Here is an 8,407-nt window from a genome sequence, read left to right as displayed (position 1 = left end):
TCCAATCAGAGAAAAAACAATTAGTTCAGTTAATGGTTGAAGCAGTTTGAGCAAACACACACTCATGCCACACAAGCTTTGAAAAATCAAAAGATAATGCTGAAGCTATTTCATCATGCATCAGAGAGCATTGAAACATCAATAGACCAAATGCATAATTTTACAAAATCAATTAGTAATTGGATACATTAGGAATGAGAGAGGAGCCGTATTCACTATTTATTGAATATATATATTTGGTAGAACCTCATGTGGTCCAAAGAATAAAGGGAGTTATAATAACCAGAATAGTAATAATATTAATAATAATAACAACAATAGTAATAATGATTATAAAAATTATAACGATAAACCTCTCAGCTCAAGCTTTTTTTAATAAATCAGAACAACAGTAGCTTAAAAACTGAACATATTAAGATGTTAAAACAATAAAATGTATGCAAAAAGATTACGACAAAAGAAAACAAAATTATTCAAAAAGCAACATCATACGAATAAGCTTTTAACAGTTCTTTAAATGTGTCGGCAAGAGGATGCCTTTCTAATATGTGGTGGGAGTAAGTTCCAAATCTTCAGTGTAAAATGTCATAATTAAAGTATATATTGGATTAATACAGGACCAAAACCACCAGTGTTTCATTAATCAGTTGATCCGAATTTGTGGGCCTCAGATTGGATGTAATTCTCGTTCGATTAAGGTTGTTAATCAGAAATAAACGGGCAGAAGGAGACAATCAAGAGTTTGTTCCAGTTGCTGCCCTCAGATGCATCAGTGCCACATTTAGGTGTCGTTTAATGAGTCGTTAGTCCTTTGAGATCGAAATAGAAACACAAACACCAAAGGTTCTTTTAAGACTTTGTAGCCACAGAAAATATAACTGGGGACCTCAGTGTGGTATGTATGTAAGGATTTATTTTAATCTTTGTGCATTAGGACTAAATGTCCCCAGAGTTGTATACAATGATGTTTTTCTTTTAATAAAATACTGCCTTGAATGTGCAGAATTCCTTTTAAATATCTGAAGTCGGAAAAAGTTTTATATATCGCAACATTTCCAAGGGCGGAGATACTTCAGATGTGTCAGGTTAAGAAAACATTAACGATCTCATCTCACAAACAAACAAACTGTTCAACATTTGAATTTCCACAACACATATAAAACGCTTAATCTTAAATCAGAATTTCTGATGAAAAGAGGAGTCAGAACCAAATGTAAAAAAAACAAAACAACCACCATCTCCTTTATAGTGGGAAATAAATTTTTAACCGCATCTGTATTCTGCTCACTCCGCGTCTGAATGGCAAACTGTTTTCTCTCCCTGCTGTGACTGGAAGTAGACCATCAAGTTCATGCCAGCGTGCTGAAATCGATGTGTTTTGAATTGTGAGCAAACAAACTTTTGATGCATGAGTGGCTCATTATCGGGTTACATGCAAGTAAGACCAAGCGTAAAACTTCAAACCACAGGAAAACGCCACTGGAGGTGTTATTATTTTCCCATTAGCAAATTACATGTTCGGGAGGAAACGGCCATAACAAATTGGACACAAAATTCATGATAAACAAATCATTTAGCTGATTATTCTGTGATTTATATACACAAATAAACACTTCTATCTTTGGATTTTGGTGATATTGTTTTTCCAAGTTTCTACATTTTTGCCAGCTATTCAAATGCTTGTTATTATTGATTAACTTGTAAAATGCACAAGTTATGACCCCAATAATTTAGACCTGACTAGACAACTGAACTGATATTTGTTACTTCAGTAAACCTTTAAATGCAGAGCCCCTGGTTTTTGGGTTATTTTACCAAAGTGCGATTGCTGCTTATAATGAATGTAAACTACCTGCTCAGCACCAGACAGCAGGCTCACAGTCAGAGACGTAAGGGCATAGCAAAGCACTGAGCAGCTTTCATCGGACTTCCTCGGTGGAGACCAAAAAGCAGATAAAAGAGAGTGAATATTGACTTCATTTTATATAGTGACCAGCAACCTCAGAGCCCATTGGCTAACGTTTGACAACGAAATAGCCTCTGGGGACAATGACCAGTATTTTGGAGACTCCGGTATAGACAGTGGATATTCAATATTTCATCTGCCCCACACACTGTTTACAGTCCGACGAAACACAAACGAATGCTGATAAATTAAAAAGATGATAGCCGATGCATTTCGGTCAATGTGCTCTACCTCTTTTGCTCTCCACACAGACTGTTTACCTGTAGGCAACCAAGCCTGCTCGGATGTGATTGGTCAAACTACAAATGGAAACCAGAGGGCTTGCGACCCCAAAATCCTGTCCTTTGTCCACAGATTGTGTATGTTTACATGCAGAATCTGTTTAAGGAGATCGAGTGACCAGAAACACATTTCCACATGAATGATGCTGCTCTGTAACGGCAACATGTGTTTGTTTAATTGTTTGTTAAGATTTCCATGTTTTTTACAACGACAATACAAAAAATAAACATCCATAGAAGCACCTGCTAAGAGCTTTAATACATCAACCTAAAAGGCAATGATATGTCAATGCTGTGAACACAGCTGGTTTCCCGCTGCTCCCCAGGTGGTCAAAAAGTTAGTTACTGCATGTATATGCAAAAAGGAAAGTATGTCCTTCACCAGTGACCTCCTCTACAGGCTCCATTAGATGTACTGTTTCAACACTTAGTGAAAAGCTCCTTTATAAACCCAAGCACCTCTTCACTGCCGACTTCCTGCATCGGCACTGTGTTTCCATTGAATATAAATGGCTAATCCCTAATGGTAGCATAAGAACATCATACATACGCCACATCTCCACTCCTCAATATTTAGCATGTTGTAAGTCTAGGTCTACAGCCTCCAACAGGCTCACTCACGGAACAGTCATTTCAAATAATGTAACTGCCACTGCCCACATACATGCATATGGCCTTTATGTTGGCATGGTTGTTAAGCAACACATCCAGAGGTCTGCACAGAAGAGAGTAGTAGGCTGGAACAAAGTGGCAGGTCGTGGTCCTGCACTTTTCTTTTGCTACCATCTCACGCACTTTGAATTCCTGTCCAATGTCCTCCCTGCTGTTCTGGAGTAACTCTTTGTCCCTGTGCCGGGGGAAAGAAACATCATGTAAATGCCTGTAGTTTCATTCCAACTGGCAAAGTCTTTCCTCAAAAATCTCTGCTTTTGTTAAAATGTCTTCCTCGTGTCCTATAGTCATCTCACTGGAACTATTAGCTATTCTGCCCCCCCCCCCATGTTTTCCTTTGGAACTGCTCTGTTTTGTCTTTTCCGCATTAATCCTTAAGCTTGCAGAAGGTGTGCACAAATACGGACGAAATTAAATCAGAGAAGAAGGCTACGTATACGTATCTAGCGTTGAGCATAAATCAGCCTTGAGGGAAACAGGGAAACTGTATAGGTGGTATGACGGAGGTTGGATCTTGCGATGTGGCGGCTGCACTGAGGACATGTTCTCACCTGTCAAGCAGCCATGCTGAAACTGACAGAGGTTGAGGTGGGTTCGAGAGATTGTGTGTGTGTCAGTCAGTGTGTGTGTGTTATGTGACCGGCCCCGTGCGGTACACACCCACATATGGTCAACATGTGATGACAGCATGGTGCTCAGGGCAGCGCTCAGGGTCAGAGCTTCACCGCACGGCCAATGTACACAGGTGAAGCTATGTTTTAAAATAAATGTAATCTATTTCATTCACATGTAATGTTATTGTTGCGAGCTGGTAGTCGCGTTAACAGTCAGATGTCCATGTCAGCACTTCATCAAACTGGATTTATACTCACACTGACCTTGGCTTGTGCGTCTCTACCCTTGGACAAAGCCTATATGTGAGTGCGGCTCCCGTTATGTGCGTCAACTTTGATTTGATAACAAGGAGATTAACATTTAGAAAGGGTGGCAGTCAGTTCCGGCCGAATGGCGCAGTATATGTAACATACTGTATTCAAATCGAACAGCAGAATTGTGGCAGCAGATATTCCCCTTTAATACAGCAACTCTACCTCCAGCAAGCCACTAGCATGCAATCATCTTCTTCTCAGTCCACCTGCATCCTAAACCTAACAGTTGTTAACCTGCAGTGTATCAGCTTTCCTCTTCACTAATTCCTCATTCGCCCTCTGAACACAGTCTGTCAAATAAACATGACTTTTCTCTCTTTGTTCTTCGGTGAGGTTCAGTCTCCTGCAGTTATTTAGTGGCAAATCAGAAAGTGGAAACAATTGAAATTTAGTTAATAATCAGCTAAAGGCTTCACCATCAAAGATTCCAGACAGCGTAGTATTACCGTGTCAATGGGAAAATTACCAGGTATGATAAGATTGTCCAAACCAACCTGGGATACGTAATTTGCGGATATTTTCAATGGAAACTCGACATTTTGTGGAAACATTTAACTTTTTGTTCATGAATATTTTTGATTGACTGTTTTCATGCATTAAAAAAAAAAGAATTCTAAAATCAGTGCTTATTGTGTTTTTGTATTGACGTTTATTTTTTGTCAGGACCGAAAGGCTTCTGAAATTGAAAACCCAGACTCAAAGGCTGCTGAGACCTTCGAATACAAGAAATGAAGGGCGGGTGGACAAAAACCTCAACTAGTGGCACTTGTGTATTAAACATGTTTTTATCCTCAGAAGAGAGTTGTCCTCCCCAAAAAATCCACTACTAAATCCTGTTTGAGCATGCAAGGTTTTTTGTAAAATCTGAATCTGGTCAGCTGTTTTTTTATTTAGTTAAATCTTTACTATGTACCAATGGGTTTAAGTGCGGCAGTATTATAAAAACAGTAAAAGTGTGTAATCTTGCCCTATCAATAGTCTAAAGCACTGCCAAATGAAACCAAATAAACAACATACCAACTATAATGCTAAGTAGCACCAGTAGCTTGAGATGTACAGGTTGTGCTGAGGTTGAAAGTCCTGCCTGAAGTGCAAAAGGTTCATCCTGGGGAGCATGAATGTCCTCTCATGGCAAAACTTGTATTAGATATTGATTGTTTTTAGAAATATTTGATGGTGATGGACATGCTCTAAAATCATTCTCCCCCTGACCTGCAGGACAACAACATAACAACCTACCCTCAAAGAGAAGACAACATATTTGTATTAAACTGCAATGCAGTTGTGGCTCCAACAGAAATCTGTAGTGTAAGGTACAACCATAGATATAAAGATGGACTCGTGAATGCTCTCCAAAAGTGAAGCCAAATCATCTTTATCGTCCTCTGGTGATAACCCAGCCTCCTCCATGTTAATGGCTTCATGTTTCTCAAAGATGGTTTCTTTCATTTGAGGTAGTTCTTATCACACTGATGTATGCTCAAGTGTTCATGTTTCTGGCCCTTTGCTGCGTGACTCTCCCCCATTCTCTCTCCCAATTTCACGCTTGCACTGCCCTGTCAAATAAAGGTGAAATGCCCAAATAATATCTTTTTAAAAAAGCGTAACATTGCAGTTGTTGATGACCATTTTTATATACAGTCTCTGGTGCAACGATGACGAGCCAAGATGCCATATGCATTGTATAATAAATGCCCATGATAATGTTGGAATATCTTTAACCCGAGCATCTGTTCCATGTGTGCACTGTGTGTATGTGAGACGCAGAGAGGGGGAATGAAGGTGAGAGAATGAGTAACTGGGAGCAGAGTGGAGGAGGCTCGCGCTTGTGGAGGCAGCTCGGCTGATTTGCGGCTTCATTCCAGCGCGTGGGCCCTTTCAGGCTCTGTTGCCTGTAACAGGTTGACGTGATAAACTCTGTAGCCCAGCCAGTCAGATGTGGCACAGAGGAGGCGCCCTCCTCCTCGCTCCTCTCCCCTTGGCCTGGTGTCTCATTGTGGCGCTGTGGGGCTCCAGTGTGCTGGCATTACACTTTCACACGGCAGTAATTGATTTCTTTAATTTGCTTCAAGAGAAACTGTTGTCAGCCAACCAGGCAGCCATTTTTCAGGCCACTTTAATTAAATGCCAGGTCTTTAGGTGTGATATGAAATTCGTTTGGTTCCTCTGATCCTCTACTCCTCAGACAATTCATTAACATTTTCGTTCGTGCCTTTTATGTTTTACACAAAGCTTCAAAAAGGAGCTCATCAGTGACATTTCAGTTCCTGTGCTATACATTCAATCATTTACTTAAGTGCATTTAAACTAGAGATTAAGTGCAGCGTGGCTGTTTCACTTGAGATAATAGAGAGTCTGTAGAGCCTCAGTCAGCTGAGGAATTCAAAAGAGTTAAAAAAGGGCCGACCTCCGGTTGGGTGTCTTTTATTGGACGCCCTGTTTTATATTGTAACTGTTTCAGGTTACTAAAATGCACCTGAAGACGAGGAGATAACAGACCTAACTGCTGTGAATGTGAAACAAAGATTCAGGTCCATATTTCTCCCTCTCTTTGAAAATCTCCGTCACTCTGGTGGCTTGGAGCTACATCGTTCTGCGTCTGCGGTGAACGTGCTTCAGCCTGATGGCCTTTGTCCCCTCCGCAACAATCAGAGGTGCCACCAGGCCTATAATCTGATGGGAATTATAGGTTTGATAGTGTCAAATCTCTTTTACATCTCGCACATAACACCTGATGAAACAACACAGGGCAGGTGTATCTTTGGTCGAAAGCAGCAGAACCATTTATCTCTGCAATAATAGCAGGGCAGCAGGCACACCTCCCTAATAATATCCTGATGCCTCCCCACTCGCTCTGACTCAGAGATCTTCTGAAAGGCCCCTCTCCACTCATCCTCTCAGAGTGGCCTTCCTCTCATGGAGATGAACAGCAGCTGCCTCTTCCTTCCTCCCACCATACGTCAACACATCAGCACCACTCTGCCTGCCTGCCAGCCTTCAAACGCCAAAAAATATGAGGCTCGCTAAACCCGAAAGAATGGCCCGCTGCAGCTCATATTACAACGGTTGATATGTATTGACAGGGAATAGTTTTTTTTCAGGCGAATAACTCAGTTAGAGCTAGACTGCAGGAACGGAGTCGGAAAATCTTAATAATTGTTTTGGAGAAGGGGGAAGAAAATAGTGAAGACTGAAGTTTTTCTGTTTTGCAAAGGTGAGGGCAGCAGCATGGCTTCATGTTGGGGGGTCTGTGCATTACTTTCATCCAGACTTAAATATCTGAGCCACTATTGGATCGTTTGCCATGAGGTCTTCATGTTCCACAGAGATGAAGCCATCTGACTTCTGACTGAGGTTTTCTCACGGCCAATATGGGGGAAAATATCTTGTCTATGTCCTCACTATTGGATGGATATGCAATAACCATTAGACTGACTTGGTGTTTGATAAATTTATTAATAGTGCCCAACGAATCCAAATAACCACATAGCAACACCAGATCTAGCAACACCAGATTCTTAGTTTTTATACAGTTAGTGAAAAGTGACATCTACTGGCTGGATTTGTAATTTTCTATTCCTGGTTCCCAGATGATGAGCCCTAATAACTTTGGATATCCTCTGACTTTTCTTTTAGCAACACCATGAGGTTCACATTTGTATCTTCAAGTGAAATACATGAGCTGGCATTTAAAAGTGACTGTTCTCCTCTATGTAGGTTCACTAGATTCAAGACTCAAGATTATTTGTCCCAACAGAAATTTGTCTTGGACACAAAGGCTATCACATAAAAATACATGCACACAATAGACCTAAGGTACAGTACAAGACAAGTGCAGACATAAATGTATTCAGGTGCATGTAACAGTCTCTTATCTCACATTCTCCTTCAGTCCAGAGTTTAGGACTTTCACTGACAGAGGAATGAAAGAGTTTTCTACCTGTTCATGAATCTCTTCCTGTATTTATTTGGAACCCAGTAGCATCTACCTGATGGAAGCAGTTTGTGTTTTGTTTGCAGGACATTGGAGGGATCCGTAATAATTTTCCTGGCCTACAAAACAAATGGCGTCCACATCAACCTTCATCTGTGCTTTGTTATTAGTACCATTGTCACATCTTTGTATGTTAATATGCTAAACTAACATATGGATGTTAGCATTTAGCGCAACACTGACAAATCTGTTCTCTTGGCTTAATTGGCTTTTCTCTTCTTGTGGAAATAGAAGTTGATTGTCCAGATTGTCTTTTCGGATTTAATGACCGCGATCTTTGTTTGAACTGAGCATTAAGGAGAAAGAGGAACGTTAACGCCATCGCACAGGTAAAGAGTTGATTGCTCTTGCTTGAATTTCTCCAGTCTGACATTCACGTGTCTGCGTCGCAGTCGCCTGGAAGCTTGTTACACTCCCTGAGCATTTTCAAGCTGTTTTTCTCCTGCAGCTACATTTCCACCTTGTTTATCGTTGTTTTACAAGCATGTTGCGTTTTATAACCATATTGAACACATGTCGGTACATTAATCATGCTTGACAGTCTCTTTTATTTTAATTACTCTAC

This window comes from Hippoglossus hippoglossus, chromosome 8, assembly GCF_009819705.1.
Source record: "Hippoglossus hippoglossus isolate fHipHip1 chromosome 8, fHipHip1.pri, whole genome shotgun sequence".
Lineage (NCBI taxonomy): Eukaryota > Metazoa > Chordata > Actinopteri > Pleuronectiformes > Pleuronectidae > Hippoglossus > Hippoglossus hippoglossus.
This window is presented reverse-complemented; position numbering follows the sequence as displayed.